This window comes from Ranitomeya variabilis, chromosome 2 (assembly GCF_051348905.1).
Source record: "Ranitomeya variabilis isolate aRanVar5 chromosome 2, aRanVar5.hap1, whole genome shotgun sequence".
Lineage (NCBI taxonomy): Eukaryota > Metazoa > Chordata > Amphibia > Anura > Dendrobatidae > Ranitomeya > Ranitomeya variabilis.
Window position 1 is genome coordinate 397035938 of NC_135233.1, and position 20828 is coordinate 397056765.

Genomic DNA, 20828 nt, shown 5'->3' on the forward strand with positions numbered 1-20828 from the left:
CCATGGAAATGTGTGTCCAAGGCCTCTTCGGGACAGGCAAGGGCAAGAGCAACCCGCTGGCACGAGAACAGCAAAGCTTAGCTCGAGCACAAGTCCCACAGGACTGCACAAATGACCGCACATCCCGTGACAAGGAAGGCCACCAAAAGGACCTAGCCACCAGATCTCTGGTGCCAAAAATTCCCGGATGCCCTGCCAACACCGAGGAATGAACCTCGGAAATGACTCTGCTGGTCCACTTATCAGGAACAAACAGTCTGTCAGGTGAACAAGAGTCAGGTCTACCAGCCTGAAATCTCTGCAACACACGTCGCAAATCCGGAGAAATGGCTGACAAGATAACTCCCTCTTTAAGAATACCAACTGGTTCTACGACTCCAGGAGAGTCAGGCACAAAGCTCCTTGAAAGAGCATCAGCCTTCACATTCTTTGAACCTGGTAAATACGAGACCACAAAGTCAAAACGGGAGAAAAACAATGACCAGCGGGCCTGTCTAGGATTCAGGCGCTTAGCAGACTCGAGATACATCAGATTTTTGTGATCAGTCAAGACCACCACACGATGCTTAGCACCCTCGAGCCAATGACGCCACTCCTCAAATGCCCACTTCATGGCCAACAACTCCCGATTGCCAACATCATAATTCCGCTCAGCAGGCGAAAACTTCCTAGAGAAAAAGGCACATGGTCTCATTACAGAGCAACCAGGGCCTCTCTGTGACAAAACGGCCCCTGCCCCAATCTCAGAAGCATCCACTTCAACCTGAAAGGGCAGTGAGACATCAGGCTGGCACAAAACAGGCGCCGAAGTAAACCGGCGCTTCAACTCTTGGAAAGCTTCCACGGCTGCAGGAGCCCAGTTAGCAACATCAGAACCTTTCTTGGTCATATCCGTCAAAGGTTTAACAACGCTAGAAAAATTAGCGATAAAACAACGGTAGAAGTTAGCAAAACCCAAGAACTTCTGAAGACTTTTAACTGACGTGGGCTGAGTCCAATCATGAATAGCTCGGAGCTTGACTGGGTCCATCTCCACCGCAGAAGGGGAAAAAATAAAACCCAAAAAGGGAACCTTCTGTACTCCAAAGAGACACTTTGAGCCCTTAACAAACAAAGCATGCTCACGCAAAACCTGAAACACCATCCTGACCTGCTCTATATGCGAGTCCCAATCATCAGAAAAAACCAGAATATCATCCAGATAAACAATCATAAATTTATCCAGATACTTCCGGAAAATATCATGCATAAAGGACTGAAACACAGAAGGAGCATTAGAGAGCCCAAAAGGCATCACAAAGTACTCAAAATGACCTTCGGGCGTATTAAATGCAGTTTTCCATTCATCTCCTTGCTTAATGCGCACAAGGTTGTACGCACCACGAAGATCTATCTTGGTGAACCACTTGGCACCTTTAATCCGGGCAAACAAGTCTGACAACAGAGGCAAAGGATACTGAAATTTTACAGTGATTTTATTCAGAAGCCGATAGTCAATACAAGGTCTCAAAGATCCGTCCTTCTTGGCCACAAAAAAGAATCCCGCACCAAGAGGGGAAGAGGATGGACGGATATGCCCCTTCTCCAGAGACTCCTTGATATACGAACGCATTGCGGTATGCTCAGGTACAGACAGATTAAATAGTCTTCCCTTAGGAAATTTACTACCTGGAATCAAATCTATGGCGCAGTCACAGTCCCTATGAGGAGGCAGAGCACTGGACCTGGACTCGCTGAATACATCCTGATAATCAGACAAATACTCAGGAACTTCCGAAGGAGTAGAGGAAGCAATAGACACCGGCGGGGAATCACCATGAATTCCCTGACAGCCCCAACTTGACACAGACATTGCCTTCCAATCCAAGACTGGATTATGGGTCTGTAACCATGGCAGACCCAAAACGACCAAATCATGCATTTTATGCAGAACAAGAAAACGAATCACCTCCCGATGTTCAGGAGTCATGCACATGGTTACCTGCGTCCAAAACTGCGGTTTATTTTCCGCCAATGGCGTAGCATCAATACCTCTAAGAGGGATAGGATTTACCAAAGGCTCAAGAACAAAACCACAGCGCTTGGCAAATGACAGATCCATAAGACTCAGGGCAGCACCTGAATCCACAAACGCCATAACAGGGTAGGAAGACAATGAGCAAATTAAAGTCACAGACAAAATAAATTTAGGTTGCAAATTACCAATGGCGACAGGGCTAACAACCCTTGTTAGGCGTTTAGAGCATGCTGATATAACATGTGTAGAATCACCACGGTAAAAACACAACCCATTCTGACGTCTATGATTTTTCCGTTCATTTCTAGTCTGAATTCTATCACATTGCATTGAAACAGGTGTCTGTTCAGACAACACCACCAGAGGATTAGCAGTTTTGCGCTCCCGCAAACGCCGGTCAATTTGAATAGCCAGCGCCACGGAATCATTCAGACTTGTAGGAATGGAGAAATCCACCATCACATTCTTAATGGCTTCAGAAAGGCCATTTCTGATATTTGCGGCCAGAGCACACTCATTCCACTGAGTAAGCACGGACCATTTCCGAAATTTTTGGCAATACACTTCAGCTTCATCCTGGCCCTGAGAAATAGCCAGCAAGGCTTTTTCTGCCTGAATTTCAAGATTGGGTTCCTCGTAAAGCAATCCGAGCGCCAGAAAAAACGCATCAATATTTGCCAATGCCGGATCTCCTGGCGCTAGCGAGAAGGCCCAATCCTGAGGGTCGCCCCTTAAGAAAGAGATAACAATTTTAACTTGCTGAGCTGAGTCTCCAGATGATAGGTATTTTAGGTTCAGACATTGGACTACTGGTAACAAAATCTTGTATGCCCTGCACACGAGCAGCAAGCTGATCCACACTTGTAATCAAGGTCTGGACATTCATGTCTGCAGCAAGCACAAGCCACTCAGAGGTAAAGGGGAGGAACAAAGAGGAAAAAAAAACAAAAAAAAACCTCAGAATTTCCTTTCTTATTATCCCACTTCTGCAATGCATTAAACATTCAACTTGTGCCTGGCATACTGTTATGACCCCAATGGCAGAGGGTCTCAAAAGTACATACCAAGTCTGCAAACATAAAAAAAAACAGCTCATAGGGCAGTGGTAACTGGGCTAACCGTATATCTAATCCTAGCACCACAAATAGCAGCAGCCGGGGAACGTGCCTACGTTGGTTCTAGACGTCTCGCGCCAGCCGGAGAACTAACTAACCCTAGAAGGGAAAAGATAGACCTTTCTTGCCTCCAGAGAAAAGACCCCAAAAGTTGGATACAAGCCCCCCACAAATAATAACGGTGAGGTAAGGAGAAAAGACAAACGTAAGAATGAACTAGATATTTAGCAAAGAGAGGCCCACTGACTAATAGCAGAATATAGTAAGATGACTTATACGGTCAGCAAAAACCCTATCAAAATTTCCACGCTGGATATTCAAGAACCCCCGAACCGTCTAACGGCCCGGGGGGAGAATACCAGCCCCCTAGAGCTTCCAGCAAAATCAGGAATCACATTTAGTACAAGCTGGACAGAAAATAAGAGCAATACAGATAACCAAAAAAACAAGGAAGCAGGACTTAGCTTAATTTTGCAAGAAACAGGACCAGCAGACAGGAGCAAACAGAAAGGATCTGATTACAACGATGCCAGGCACTGGACTGAGGATCCAGGAAGTTAATATAGCAACACCCCTGGACTAACGACCCAGGTGGGTGCCAAACTGAGGAAAGACAATCCCAGAGTCATATCACTAGTGACCACAAGAGGGAGCCAAAAAAGTCTAATTCACAACAGGATGCCATGCCAGACACAACCCGTGTGCAGACAAATAAAGCTGCTACTTTTTTCTTGTGTTGTAGAAACACTTTAACATGACAATATGGTATAGCATGAAAAATGCTACTAAACATTATTGATATATAGAAGAAATAATGTAGGGAAATATTAGCAGCACATAATGTTACTCTCCTTGCTTAGTTCTATGGATACTTTACTCTTAGCGGCCCATGGCCACAGGTTTCAGCCACGTTTCTGATTCACTTGCCCTCTTTATCCTTTGGGCTTCCTAATTCCGGCGGCGGGTCTCTTCTGTAACATCGGCAATGATAGGCAACGGTATAAGGTATGGCTACTCCTCCATAGAGCGCTCTCTCCAGACTCCTCTTTATGGGGAGAATCTGTGAGCCTGCCATAAGCATCAGATCATTCTCTAATCCACCCAATCAATGGCTTTTTATGCCTTTCATTTAAAGCGCATGGAACCTTAAAGGGATGGTCCGACACTAATATTGATTTTCATCCTAAGTGACAATCTATTTGCTGTAATAATCTAATAGCTTTACTAGTATGCTTTCATTAAAATGAACCTACAATTCCTTCTCTAGTCTATCTGCTTTATTTTTTTTTACCTATCTCAGTTTTGGTGACGCTGTGATTGACAACCCCCAGAGCATGCTGGGATACACAAACGAGACGTTATCAGAGTGTAGATGTTGTGGTCACTGCGGCAGCCACTCTAACAACACTACTGGTCTTTTCTGTTCACAGTAGCATTGTGCTTCCTTGTAGGCTCCAATTTGAAGTGATGAGCTGACAACAGAGCGCACTGTCAGTGTGCATTGTAATAAGAGAACCCAGTGAGCAGAGACCAGCCTCGCCCCACAAAGTTACTTCTGTTTTGGGGGCAGGGCAGGTCTTTTCTCACTGGTTTATCTCCATACAATGCTCACTGACAGCGTGCTTTGTTGCCCGTTTGTCACTTCTCATCAGAGCCAACGAGTGAGCGCACTGTCACTGTGCACAGCGAAGAATATTTGACAGTAAGAAGGGAGATAGTACTGAGCATATGTTGGAATTGACAACTGACCCATGCTCAGTAAGTAGGGACTAGCCCAACATCTGAAATTGACATCACTGACAATGCTTCATTTCATGGTGGAGACAGAGGCTGCGGCAGTGACTGTAGCCTCTGCCCCCTAAGACATCCCATTTGAGCATCCCTGCATGCACAAGGGGCTTCTCAAAGCGTCATCGAGACTGAAATAGGTAGAAAAAAATAAATAAAGCAATTAGATTAGAGGTATAAGAGCAGGGACATTTTAATTAAAGCATTATTACAATAAATAGATTGTCATTTAGGGTGAATATCGTTGTTAGTGTCGGACCATCTCTTTGAGGAGTGATTCCGGGTGGTTTAAGGCTGTTTTTAAATGTCCCGGGTTATGGAGTAGCAATGTCTGTAAATGTGGTAAATTGAAAACATTTAAAAGTGTAATAAAGTGCAACATATACTGTTAATACACAAGTCGAGAATGGAGCCGATGCAGGTCTGAACCGAGCTCAGAAATGCACTGTATGTCACCATAACATACCGCCATCTATCTATGTGGGGATTACGCATACAATCAATGATAAATTATAGCAAAACATTGATAATTGCTGTCCGTAATCAATGCTGTTTTGCTTCGCTACACTCCGGAATAAATCACTAATTTCCACTATATGGGGTCCCATCTTCTTCCTGAGGATAAGGGCAACAAACAGGAAACCCAAGCTCTTCTTTAGCCTCATTCGATCCGATTGATTCCGCTAGAAGATGCTACAATTATTATACAATCTGACGAATATTGAAAAGCTTAATGGTAAATATTTTAGGGTTTACCGTCCCTTTAAGAACAAAATCCTTTTTGCTTCTCTGTCTCCATGTGGCCGTGAAGCAGCGTCTCACAATGATCATTTTTATGCAAACATTTAGGCTATAAAAGGATTCCTTAAATCCGGCAGCGCACACAATTAAGTCAATGGCGATGTTTAGCACCAGCTGATTCATCAGGGATACAGATGCAAATATAAAGGAGCTCATCACGCCTTATTATCCCAACAACTTCAAATTTGGAATTGTAGCAAGAAAACAAGTTATAGATGACCTTCAATCACTGCGCCAACACATGCATCCGGCGAGGGGCCCGGGGCGGGGGCTTGATCCGTCTGTATGATGTAACCCTCCATTTATTACAATATAAACCTTACATTTCATGAATACAATGTATTTATTGTATCCTTCTGACCTATATGTCTCCCCTCAAAGAACGTTTTTAGCCTGACAAAAAGGCAAAAAAAACGTCATTTTTTTCTTTCTATTCCCCTGTTATTTCCATGCCAATATTCCGCTGGTCCGCCATGGTCAATGTTCCACAATGCTCCTCATGCAGCTGCATCCCCCTCCTCTCCCTCACACCATCTTCAGCTTACATTGTTACAGTGGATGGATTTTTTTTCTGATAGAGGTGATTTATAAAAAGGAAGAAGGCAGAGGAAAAGGATCGACCGGCTGCTCCCCCGTGGGGAAGGAGAAACTGCCCCCTAATAGGATGTATTGCAGTTTTTTGCAATTGGACAAAAGAACTATAAAAATGGTGATATTTTAGGAAAAGGGCTCATCACTTACATTTGCTTCAAATTTCTTATTAAAATTCATATTCTGATGAATCCTAAATTTTTGGTCTCAGTTTGCATGAATCCATCAAAAATTATGGCATGGAAGGGGTTTAAATGATAAAATTAATTATATTTTACTAGGCCCTCATCTTTCCTTGCGTCTCCTTGGCTGCCACTATGCGGCCCTATGATTGACCTCAAGCAGTCACGTGGAGGACAATGCACATCATTGACGTAAGTGATGTATGTCACACGGGTGGGGGAGGGAAAGCACATGAGTGACATCAATGACCTGTCCACAATCATGCCAATCACCAACCACAGTGCCCGGAGGGAGGAGGAACCTGCCTGGAGGACCCCCTTCACCCCACCATCTATTATGCTTCGTGGTCTGGAGAGATTTTAGAACACAGTAAACTCCTTCTCATGGAAATTGAGATCAAATCAAATCAACGAGTTACAATTTGCCAAAGGCATCTAATCCCTAACTAAAGACTATACTAAAATATCACTTTTATTAAACTAATAGGACATTTAAAAACACAAGGTTAGAGTGTGTTAACCACCGGGTTATTAGAAGAACCACTCAGTATTAAGAGACCATCTGATCAATTGCATTATCTATCTAATTTCCCCGATATAGTATTCATTTGATATATGGGAGAGGAGCGGCCGCTACCTATATCCCTAATCACATTATATGCACACCTAATAAAAACCACTCCTATGCCTCCCCAACATGTTTCACCAGCTTAACTGGCTTCGTCAGGGTATGAGGCCAGACTGAGTGAGCACGTGGGTAACTGGATCTTTTAAAAGATCTGGTGTGATGTCGTCAACCAGGGACAGTCTAGAATTGACAAATCAGGGCATATAAAACATCAGACCAATCACAACTAGTCTTATGTGATAAGTAAGCCCAAAAATAATGTACAAATCCAACATATCATTCCATAATGCTCCTGCACATCATCAAATATGGGGATAGGGGAAAATATGTCCAAGTGGGTTGAGAGCTGGCTCAGGGATAGGAAACAAAGGGTGGTTATTAATGGAGCACACTCGGACTGGGTCACGGTTAGCAGTGGGGTACCACAGGGGTCAGTATTGGGCCCTCTTCTTTTTAACATATTTATTAATGACCTTGTAGGGGGCATGCAGAGCAGAATTTCAATATTTGCAGATGACACTAAACTCTGCAGGGTAATCAATACAGGGGAGGACAATTTTATATTACAGGATGATTTATGTAAACTAGAAGCTTGGGCTGATAAATGGCAAATGAGCTTTAATGGGGATAAATGTAAGGTCATGCACTTGGGTAGAAGTAATAAGATGTATAACTATGTGCTTAATTCTAAAACTCTGGGCAAAACTGTCAATGAAAAAGACCTGGGTGTATGGGTGGATGACAAACTCATATTCAGTGGCCAGTGTCAGGCAGCTGCTACAAAGGCAAATAAAATAATAGGATGCATTAAAAGAGGCATAGATGCTCATGAGGAGAACATTTTACCTCTATACAAGTCACTAGTGCGACCACACTTAGAATACTGTGTACAGTTCCGGTCTCCGGTGTATAAGAAAGACATAGCTGAACTAGAGCGGGTGCAGAGAAGAGCGACCAAGGTTATTAGAGGACTGGGGGGTCTGCAATACCAAGATAGGTTATTACACTTGGGGCTGTTTAGTTTGGAAAAACGAAGACTAAGGGGTGATCTTATTTTAATGTATAAATATATGAGGGGACAGTACAAAGACCTTTCTGATGATCTTTTTAATCATATACCGGTGACAGGGACAAGGGGGCATCCTCTACGTCTGGAGGAAAGAAGGTTTAAGCATAATAACAGACGCGGATTCTTTACTGTAAGAGCAGTGAGACTATGGAACTCTCTGCCGTATGATGTTGTATTGAGTGATTCATTACTTAAATTTAAGAGGGGACTGGATGCCTTTCTGGAAAAATATAATGTTACAGGGTATATATATTAGATTCCTTGATAAGGCGTTGATCCAGGGAACTAGTCTGATTGCCGTATGTGGGGTCGGGAAGGAATTTTTTTCCCCATGATGGAGCTTACTCTTACCACATGGGTTTTTTTTGCCTTCCCCTGGATCAACATGTTAGGGCATATTAGGTTAGGCTATGGGTTGAACTAGATGGACTTAAAGTCTTCCTTCAACCTTAATAACTATGTAACTATGTAAAGGTACTGTACAAAGCATTTCATACATTAGTTTTTCTAAATTGTCATGAAATATGCCGCAGCGTTAGTTATATGAGGGAAGAAGAACAGTGGCGCACATTCCCTTCCGGGAGTCTACTATTGGAGCTCACCGCCATCTTGTACCGATAAACCCCAGCGTTGATAGGGTAACAAGTCCTTCCAGTGGAATCTCCCGTCTCGTTCACCGCACAAGCGCTCTCTCCTCTAGAACTCTCCGTTCCAGAGACACATATTACGTATGTCAACTACATCTTTTTTCACGCATGCGCATAAGGGACTAACAATGTTCAACCTCTATGCTGCAAATAGATAAATAGAAGATATCTCTCCCAACTCAAATAGATAACACTGTGAATATCACGATATTTATCATATTTAATTGTCATGACGTTTATAAGTAAATTTAATTTGTAAGAAAAATTAGAAAGACGCAAATCATATAAAACAAATAAGGATATACTGTATATCTCCCCATATGCAAGAAGTCCTATTGTTCTTCCAGGCAGCAGAAAATTATTATTTACACTATAAATTAACTTTATGATTAATTTAGGAGGGTACATATTGAAGGAAGAAACACAGGCTCTCCTTTACCAACATATTACCAGGAAAGAGGGGAAAAAAACAAAACAAACAAAAGGGTCTCAATCATCAAGAAATGCAGAGAAGAAAAAACCCTCATTAAGGCCAAGGGGGCTACGACTATTCAGTTTGTAAATCCACCGGCACTCCTCTTGGAGTAACAGTTTATCAAGATTACCCTTTCTTGAGCCAAGAGAAAGATGTCTAATCCCCCATATTTTCAGTTGTAAGAGGTCATCAGCATGTACAGGCCTCATATGCAGGGATAATGGTGTCTCCATCTTTGTATTAATTGAACTAATATGTTTGGAGATTCTCCACCTTAATTCTTGAATTGTTTTTCCCACATATAGACATGAACATGGACACATAATCGCATAAACTACCCCCTTTCGTCTTACAATTTATGCTATCCCTGATGTAATATTCCTTATTATCAACGGGATTACAGAAATCCCTCATATGTGGAAGATATTTACAAAAATTACAAGAACCACACGGGTGAGAACCCTCCTTCTCTCTCCTACTCCTAATATCTGATCTATTCTCACATGTAGTAAAGTGACTATGTGAAAGGAAGTCCTTCACGTTTTTCCCCCTACGGTACGTAATAAATGGATAACCCCCGTTAGGGCTAGCGGAACGCACGGAGTAAATATAGAGGTTTTATTATAATAGATGCGTTCGCAGCCCGGGGTCCACCGTGCAGGAGAACCTGCTGCTAGCAAACGGCGAACTATATGGCGGAATGAGCTAACCCTGTTACTTCACAGAGTAGCCAAAACTCAAAGCACTGCGCCCTGTTTGGCTTCACAGTGGCACAGGCTAACTACCCAACTGAGAGCAGTCAGTGGTCATGCATGCGCACAAAACTCCTCGCCAGAGGTGCCAGCATTCTAGGGGCTTATTTCAGCCGGGTCCCTGAATACATTCACACAAAACTCCTCGCCGGAGGTGCCAGCATTCTAGGGGCTTATTTCAGCCGGGTCCCTGAACACAAACTCACATGACCACACTGGCGCAAAGCACATAACTTAGAACAATACTAGCACGTGACTGTGCTGTCATGCGAGCCTTAAATAGTTGCAGCACGTACAGGACCTTCCTAGAAGGACCAATGAGAGGCTGCCACAGAGCGTGAGCACCTACAGGACCTTCCTGAAGGACCAATGGCCTTAGCTGCAGTATCTGATCATGTGACCCTCGATCTCCACTGAGAGATCTTACTCTGGGCATGCTCAGAACGAGAAAAGCAGGACTTAGTCCCAGAAGCGTCTGCTCGCCGCTGCCCAGCACTGACTTCAATGGCAGAAGCAGGAAAAGCAGCAGTAACTCTTTGTACAGAGTCAGACTGAGCGAGATGCTGGGACCGAGGTCTCCGCTGAGCAGGCTCCACTGCGGCAGGAGAAGAATGGGAGACCGCAGTGGAGATGGCCCGAGATTCCCCCTGTGCAGAGGTGGGAACTCGACCCCTAACACCCCCAACCACATCTATCAAATCTGGGTCAGCTCTCAGGATAGGCCAGTACTTGCGTAGAAGACCATATTCATCGGTGGATTTCTCACCATAGGTCCTTATGAATCTCACTAGTGACTCCTCCATCCTTTTCTTTGCCACATCCAATAACCTATCTCGATTTACTATTTTGCCCCTATTGAAGGCCTTTTTGTATATCCCCTTGTAGAGAATCTCCGAAAGAGGTTTTGGCTTTCTTTGCAGAAAAGGACATCACTGGAGCAATTACGCCTTGCTCTTATATATTGTCCAACAGTTATGCCAGCGGCACAAATATTGACAATTTCTTCTAATTAAATTCTGAAGATTGGCTTGGTCTTTCTTAGCCAGACATCTCACCAACAATGAAGCTGGAGCTCCTCTTACATAGAGGATTTCCATTCCAGCGAAGGATCGACCCTATGACGTCCTGATATGGTTTAATAAAAGGGGTTTTTTTTTTCATGAAAACATGTAGTCTTCTGCAGCCAACAATGGTCACTAATGCATAAAAAACAAATACAAAGCAATAAATCCACAAATTAAAAAGTTTGACCGGAGGGGAAATAACGACGTCTGGACAAGACGAAGAATCATCTCTTTTCTTAGCACATTTATTGCTGAAAAAATGATCAACAGTGTGATGAAAATTAATTTTTCTAGATGAACCCACAAAAAATTAATTTTGTTTGAAAAGAGTAGATTGTTGGGTAGATTGTCTTTTTGGGATTTTCTTTTATTTTGAAGTGCGTTTAGGAAATCGAGTCTCTAATATTGGTAACTTGGGAAGTCTTAAAAAGATTTTTTTTAAAAGAAGCAAAAACATAAAACTCAATATACAGTATGTCCTAAGACTTTACTTATTTCTGCTTTTAATGTCACGAAAGGAGATTTCCGCCGTTAGCTGCTCATTTAGTTGCTGAGTCTCAGGTACCAGATTAATTCCGCATACATCCCTGTAGCTTTCCCTACAGGCACAATCCATGACTTGTTAATTAATGGAGTCCAGATCTCACTGGCTCACTGAGTAAATGTTTAGATTGGACATGCATCCGCTCGTGTAGAATTCCAATGTAACACGGGCGAGCATCATTAGGGCGATGCACAAACAAGGTGACACGCGGGATGGTGGCAGGGGTGGTATTAGTATTAGTGAGCGGAGAGGAGAACCTCTGAGGACGCATCTTAATCCCCTCCAAGCATCAAACTGTACTTGAGGCGTAATATGTAGGCTAAATGATATACAATGATGTCTGCTGTGACGAGGCATTAGCGCGGATGATACGCCTGTTCTCTGTTAGTTTTCATCTAATCAATTCCCCGATGTTTTCCTGCTATACGTTGAGTGCATATTATACTGCGGAGCTTGGCTGTCTTACAAACAGGTACTTCTTGATTCTGTGCCAGGGGTCCCCGAGGAAGACTTATTCCCAGAAATCTAAATAAATTGTTCTGCTAGAACGGCAATTCATACCTGTGTACGACCGCAACACAGTCCAATGGCTAATTAATCACCCAGACAAAGGGAAGTGCAACAAAATATGGAAACTTCTATTGGGTTATGCACATGCAACCTAGAAACTGTGCTGAAGGTGACAAACTCTGGGCACCGACGAGCCTCCAGAGGACAACCTCCCGGAACTGATGTGCCTCCAGGGGACAACCTCCCCGCACCTGACTAGCCTCCCAGGGACAACCTCCTGGCACCCAATGAGCCTCCTGGGGACAACCATCCAGCACTGATGAGACTCCAGGGTAAGACCTCCCAGCACCGACGAGCCTCCAGGAGACGACCTCCAGGCACCGATGAGCCTCCAGGGGACAACCTCCGGGCGCCGACGAGCCTCCAGGGGACGACCTCCTGGAACCGAGGTGCCTCAAGGGGACAACCTCCCGGCACCCATCAAGCCTCCAGGGGATGACCTCCCGGCACCTGACGAGCCTCCAGGGGACAACCACCCAGCATTGATGTGCCTCCAGGATAAGACCTCCCGGCACTGACGAGCCTCCAGGGGAAGACCTTCATGCACCGACAAGCCTCCAGGGGACAACCTTCCAGCACCGACGAGCCTCCAGGGGACGACCTTCCGGCACCGATGAGCCTCCAGGGGACGACCTCCCGGCACTGATGAGCCTTCAGGATAAGACCTCCTGGCACCGACGAGCCTCCAGGGGAAGACCTTCATGCACCGGCAAGCCTCCAGGGGATGACCTTCCAGCACCTACGAGCCTCCAGGGCACTCGCCAATCTCATATTAGTCTGCACTCTCCTAGTAAAAGATTATTATTAAGGACATCCTGCTGATATCCTCTGCACATAGCTCAATTTGCCGGGGAAACCCATGTTACTGTTATTGTGAACAATTAAGCAATGGCGGCAAAATAGGTCTGGTACATGAGCTAGAAAGACTTGTGCCGGCACATGCACACTGATGTTTTTGCTCTGCCGGCAGCAGGACAGAGCTTAGTGTGCAGGCGTGAACTGGCAATTTCTTTGCGCAGGCATGGGATTTCACCCCGCTATTTGAATGTAAGCCCATGTAAATTAAAGCAGGGGAATGGCGATCAACACCCGAAAGAGGGATAGAGAGTTCAAAATGGATGCCCCTCAGACTGGACCGACAGGACTAACATACAGCGTGGCAGAACTATTTTTTTTAGAGGGGGTATACAGGGGGAGTCAGGGGGTTATACAACCATTGATGGACTGCAGCACAGGCGATGATTAATGTGATAGTGTTAGTTGACACATAACAAAACTGGCGACAGATTCTATTTAACATCGGTATAAATTATTTTTCCCAGTAGTTGCATTTTACAGGAATATTCATACATTAGATTTATAGATGTTCTTTTATTGAAATTATTCCAATTAGCATTTTAATAACCCTCAGGTTTCACGACAGAATGACGTACCCCTAAAAAAAAGGGCAGAAAATGATCAGTGAAAGGGAGAATAAAAAAACAATCCGATAAACCAGGACTTGTCATAAAAGAGCAAATACAATGGAGTTCTGCGTCATCTGTGGGGGGGGGGATACATTGTCACTAATCTATGTAAAAGTATTAATTATCTCCTGGGAGAAGTCAGTCGCTGGCCCCCAACTTCTCCGGGTACATCTCGGCCCCTTTTACATTACACAGGAAACAGAGAAAATGTTTTCTATGAATTAAAGTATCAATAACCCAATTCCTTCAGATCGCCATGCTGTCACAGCTCCTCAACTAAATCCAGAGGTAATTACACCTCCTTGTTAAGATTAACTAAGCGCGGAACGGCGTATCAACACGTAAAGTATCAAACGGCTATTTGCTTTTCTTTTGCTTTTACTACTACAGAAATACGTGTAAGAAACAGCATTTGTGTCAAAACTGAAAACTCAACTCATCTTATTACAGGAAAACGCAAACAGAATATTAACATGCAACACTGGTTATCTATAGTATATACCTGACCGAGGTCTAACGAGAGAATAGAGCAAAGAGCAAAGGGGCATCTACACATGGAGGTAGCTAGCAGGTACCATCAATGACAAGGAGTGAGGAAAGAAAGAGACAAAGAGAGAAACAAAGAAACGGAAAGAAGGAAAGAAAGAGAAAGGAAGGAAGGAAGGAAGAAACAGAGAGAAAGAAAAAAAATAAAGACAAAGAAAGCAAAATTGAGGTAGAAAGAAAGAGACAAAAAAGAAAGAAACAGAGAGAGAAAGAAAGAAACAGAGAGAAACAAAAAGAAGGGAAGAAAGAAAAGCGTCACTTTATAATTCTTTCTGTCCTATCACTGTGTGTATTATCCCTGTACTGTGACACCACTGTGTGTATTATCCCTGTACTGTGACATCACTGTGTGTATTATCCCTCTACTGTGACATCACTGTGTGTATTATCCCTGTACTGTGACATCACTGTGTGTATTATCTCTGTACTGTGACATCACTGTGTGTATTATCCCTGTACTGTGACATCACTGTGTGTATTATACAAGTACTGTGACATCACTGTGTGTACTATCTCTGTACTGTGACACCACTGTGTGTATTATCCCTGTACTGTGACATCACTGTGTGTATTATCCCTGTACTGTGACATCACTGTGTGTATTATCCCTGTACTGTGACACCACTGTGTGTATTATCCCTGTACTGTGACATCACTGTGTGTATTATCCCTCTACTGTGACATCACTGTGTGTATTATCCCTGTACTGTGACATCACTGTGTGTATTATCTCTGTACTGTGACATCACTGTGTGTATTATCCCTGTACTGTGACATCACTGTGTGTATTATCCCTATACTGTGACATCAGTGTGTGTATTATCCCTGTACTGTGACATCAGTCTGTGTATTTGCAGCGCCCCAGAGTCCTGGTCGTTGCAGTACTATGGCTCCGCCACTATGGGGAGCTATGGCACGTCTGATGGCACCGAAGGAGTTCATCTGATCAGGTATCACAGACACCAATACATTTCACAGCCGGGCCTCCGGGGGGAGCTAAGGGTTCTATTCACTAGGCCACTCCCCACCATAGTGGGTAAACTGGGGGTCAGGCAGGAAGTTAGATGAGAAGCTGACTGGGTTGGAACCAGGCAACACCTTGTGGCAGAGGGTGTTGTGGGGGAAGATACAGTAGGGTCTCTGTCAGGGGTGGGATCCTGACAGAGGCTTGGCAACTTGAACGAACGTAACGGGACCGTGCCTGCTCAGCATAGCGGCGGTGCCCAAGGAGGGATCAGAAGCGAGATAGATTGTGCTGAGTGAGAAACGAGATCAAAGCGATAGGAGAATACCAGTAGGAGTCGTGCTGTAAGACCGAGGCAACATCCTACTGAGGCGCACAACCGGTGGCCGGAACGCCGAGGGAGTAGAATAACATTCAGCTTCAAGCAATACTCCAAACAGCGGCAGGACAGTCAGTCTCAGGCGGGCTGTCTAACTCAAATCACCTATGAAGTCTTGGGGGGCAACTTGTGGAGAGGGGCGTCTCTAGGGTCCCGGAAGAGCTCCGAGCCTACCCGTCAAACGGGTGCCGTTCCTACCCGAACCTCAGGGAGGGACGGAGGATTAGCAGAACATCATCTAGTCGAGTTGTGAGGGAACTTAAGAAACAGACACAACAGTTGTGGGGACTTTCCGTAAGCACAGCAGGGAAGGACTGCAACACATAGCGCTAGGGGGAAGGCACAGATTTCCTCCTGTGAAGAGAACTCTGGAAGTGCCATTGGACCGGCCGGACTTGCGCAGCCTGGTGAACCGTATTCTGGACTGAGGACTCAGAGATCTTCAGTAAAGAGGTAAAGAGACTGCAACTTGGTGTCCTCGTTATTCACCGCGACCTGCACCCCACAACTGCACCATTATCACCACTTATTGCACCGGACGTCCCCCACTGACAGACAGGGCCACGGACCGGGTCTAGCCACCGTGACAACCCTAGAACTGAGCAGAGACTCTCAGAGGCCCGGCTCCGGGTACCCCTCGGCCCTGCGGCGGTGTGGGGGCGCTCCAACTTGGCGTCACGAACAGGATCTACTTAAGCCTGAAGAATCAGGTCGTGTGCGCCTTGGAACTGTGATTTATTGTGCTTGGACTGTACTTTATTGCAAAGACTGCGTGTTGCCACTTGCCGCCAAAAGTTCCCGCCAAAAACCGCCGCCATTGCTGCGCCAAAGAAGGAGGAGGGCGTGTCATGGGGGGAGCCTATCAAAGTGGCGCCCGAAACGGCGACCGCCCCCTGCGTCTCTTGCTGCATAGCGATGACCTGCCTCAAAGCAGAGAACCGCCCTCTGACTTGCAACGGCGGGAAGCAGGAGATGGAGAAGCTCGGCCCTGGAGAAATGGCGGAGTCCGATGCATGCACTGCCACCGATTATCGGACCCTGACGATGAACAGCAAGTGCCAGAACGAGGGAGGAACGGTCCCGGCTTGCCCTCGTTCACCGGAGACAGACCCACGTCCACTGCAGCGGGAGGACCCGAAGTCCTTGGAACCGGCAGCGGAGCTGAACCTACCCATCCCGACCTCGGAGCCAACGGAGGAGGAGTCGCGGAAAGCGGAGCCGCCTCCGGAGACCGCATTGGAGGAGCCGAGGTCCGGGCTGCAGCCGACTCCAGCGTCCTTGTCAACGGACTGGATCGACATCGGTGGAACTACATCAGGCGCAGGTATGGACGGCGCCCCTGCTCCCCTGCCCGGTCCCGCTCTCGTGACCGATCCTCATCACAGTAAGAGCCGCCTCCTCTCGGCAGAGCTAGTGGTGTTGCCCCCCGACGCAATGGGGAAGCTGGGACCACCGCTGCCGACCCGGATGGGGGAACCCATAGACGTGGGCCCAGATGGGGTGATTCTCCAGTGGGACACCCCCCGGATCATGCCAGATGGAGCTCGGGAGGAAGGTTCCACCCTTGCTGTGCTTACCTGGGAACAATACAAACAATGTTTGATTCTACATTGGAAAAGACAAAAGGAGGCAGAATTAACTGACCCACCGAGAGTACAACAACCGCCTCTTGCGCGCGGTAGGGGAGACATGGTAAAGCAGGGAACGGTGCTGGCCTTCCACCCGAAGAGGGGGTGGGGCTCCATACAGGAACCGGGGCTACCAACCGACATCTTCGTTACCAGCTGCAACGTGAAGACTCCCTGCTGCAGCCGAGATGGTGACCCGTTGCAAAAGGGGGATCAAGTGACCTACACCCGTCATCGGAATGCATACGGATGGTACGCCCGGAACGTTCGCCGCTGTGAACTTGGAAGAGTGTCATCTGTTGCTTCGACCATGATGGAACCGGACGTGACAGATCTTACCCACGTTGCCGCCGTACGCCTCATTGCAGCGACTGAACTGGCGGCTAGGATCCGCCTTCAGGTTCAGACATCAGGTGGTCTGACCGCACCAAGGAAATCCACCAGTGACACTGGTGCGACATCAGCCGTGGAGCAAGGATTGAAGCCTGCGCAGTCAGAAGGGGTCCACTTTCGGCTGATGTCTTGTGATCTACTATGAGGATAAACCTCGATACCATGAGTATGTATATAGTTACTGTTTCCTGTTTTGCTGCTAAACCCGTCCAGGGTTAATTCTTCAATGGATCCCTTTGTTGACCCGGGATCCCTGTTGTTGTTTTGTTTATTTTTTCTAAGTTTTTGCATAAGTCTTAAAAACTGCCGCAATCATGAACAGTGCGTGATACAAACTTCTTGTACATAGTTTGCACCTTATTAAAGGTGCTCCCTACTGGTTTTACTTAAAGAAGGACTCTTTGTGAAGATACCACACTGGAACCTTTGTTGAGTATGGACTGGTAGCTTGAGAAGACACGCTACCTCATGGAGACTTGATCCCCTCTTAAAGGGGATGTTCATCTACATACTTATGAGTAATGCTGCCTTAAAACAGTAAAGTGATGATGATGCTTTAAAAGAAAATGAAACTGTCTACATGTAAAAGTTATATGTATTGAACTGGTTAACTGTAGAAGAAATGTTGATAATGTTGATAGAAAACGGGGATAGAAGGTAAACCCTGAGTCCTCCGTGGAAAGTTAGTTTATTGAAAGAAAGAGTTAATAATGTGTTACCGAGGACAGAAAGTGAACCCGTAGGGGTTAGGTAGTGAGTCCTCCTAGGAGCCATCTGAAGAAGGCTCAGTAGTCCTAAACTGAAAGAATGTTATGTTCTATACTGTGTATAGTAGTGGAAAAGACAGAAGGCTCGGGCTGAAAGGAGCGGTCCTGTAAGAAAGGAGAGGCAGTAGGTCTGGTGCCGATAGGACAGGCGGTCCTGCAGATTTAAAGAAGGAGAATGAAAAAAGTTAAATTACCTTATAATGTGATTATAGGAAGGTCTTTAGTGGATTCAGAGTGTATGTCCTTAAAGGCAATGTTAAATTATTGTTCAACAATTTTGTACTAAGTAGAATACCCGGTTGGGTAAGCAGAGTTATTTATAGCATGTTGCTATGATATTTAACCATGTTTGTAACGTTCAAGTGTCCTTACCTCCCATAAAGGGAAGCCTGTTCAAGTATACTTATTGTTATTGCACTCAACAAAACTGTATGTCTTTTTGCTAACTTGTATCGTTGTTTTCTTCCCAGTCCCGGAGTACTGTGTTTAACCAGGGAGGAGTGCAGCGCCCCAGAGTCCTGGTCGTTGCAGTACTATGGCTCCGCCACTATGGGGAGCTATGGCACGTCTGATGGCACCGAAGGAGTTCATCTGATCAGGTATCACAGACACCAATACATTTCACAGCCGGGCCTCCGGGGGGAGCTAAGGGTTCTATTCACTAGGCCACTCCCCACCATAGTGGGTAAACTGGGGGTCAGGCAGGAAGTTAGATGAGAAGCTGACTGGGTTGGAACCAGGCAACACCTTGTGGCAGAGGATGTTGTGGGGGAAGATACAGTAGGGTCTCTGTCAGGGGTGGGATCCTGACAGAGGCTTGGCAACTTGAACGAACGTAACGGGACCGTGCCTGCTCAGCATAGCGGCGGTGCCCAAGGAGGGATCAGAAGCGAGATAGATTGTGCTGAGTGAGAAACGAGATCAAAGCGATAGGAGAATACCAGTAGGAGTCGTGCTGTAAGACCGAGGCAACATCCTACTGAGGCGCACAACCAGTGGCCGGAACGCCGAGGGAGTAGAATAACATTCAGCTTCAAGCAATACTCCAAACAGCGGCAGGACAGTCAGTCTCAGGCGGGCTGTCTAACTCAAATCACCTATGAAGTCTTGGGGGGCAACTTGTGGAGAGGGGCGTCTCTAGGGTCCCGGAAGAGCTCCGAGCCTACCCGTCAAACGGGTGCCGTTCCTACCCGAACCTCAGGGAGGGACGGAGGATTAGCAGAACATCATCTAGTCGAGTTGTGAGGGAACTTAAGAAACAGACACAACAGTTGTGGGGACTTTCCGTAAGCACAGCAGGGAAGGACTGCAACACTTAGCGCTAGGGGGAAGGCACAGATTTCCTCCTGTGAAGAGAACTCTGGAAGTGCCATTGGACCGGCCGGACTTGCGCAGCCTGGTGAACCGTATTCTGGACTGAGGACTCAGAGATCTTCAGTAAAGAGGTAAAGAGACTGCAACTTGGTGTCCTCGTTATTCACCGCGACCTGCACCCCACAACTGCACCATTATCACCACTTATTGCACCGGACGTCCCCCACTGACAGACAGGGCCACGGACCGGGTCTAGCCACCGTGACAACCCCAGAACTGAGCAGAGACTCTCAGAGGCCCGGCTCCGGGTACCCCTCGGCCCTGCGGCGGTGTGGGGGCGCTCCAACTTATCCCTGTACTGTGACATCACTGTGTGTATTATACCTGTACTGTGACATCACTGTGTGTGTTATCTCTGTACTGTGACATCACTGTGTGTATTATACAAGTACTGTGACATCACTGTGTGTACTATCTCTGTACTGTGACACCACTGTGTGTATTATCCCTGTACTGTGACATCACTGTGTGTATTATCCCTGTACTGTGACATCACTGTGTGTATTATCTCTGTACTGTGACCGCACTGTGTGTATTATCTCTGTATGGTGACACCACTGTGTGTATTATCCCTGTACTGTGACATCACTGTGTGTATTATCTCTGTACTGTGACATCACTGTGCATTATCCCTGTACTGTGACATCACTGTGTGTGTTATCTCTGTACTGTGACATCACTGTGTGTATTATCCCTGTACTGTGACATCACTGTGTGTATTATCCCTGTACTGTGACATCACTGTGGGTATTATCTCTGTACTGTGACGACATCACTGTGTGCATTATCCCTGTACTGTGACATCACTGTGTGTGTTATCTCTGTACTGTGACATCACTGTGTGTATTATCTCTGTACTGTGACATCATTGTTTGTATTATCCATGTACTGTGACATCACTGTGTGTATTATTTCTGTACTGTGACATCACTATGTGTATTATCTCTGTACTGTGACATCACTGTGTGTATTATCCCTATACTGTGACATCACTGTGTGTATTATCTCTGTACTGTGACATCACTGTGTGTATTATCCCAGTACTGTGACATCACTGTGTGTATTATC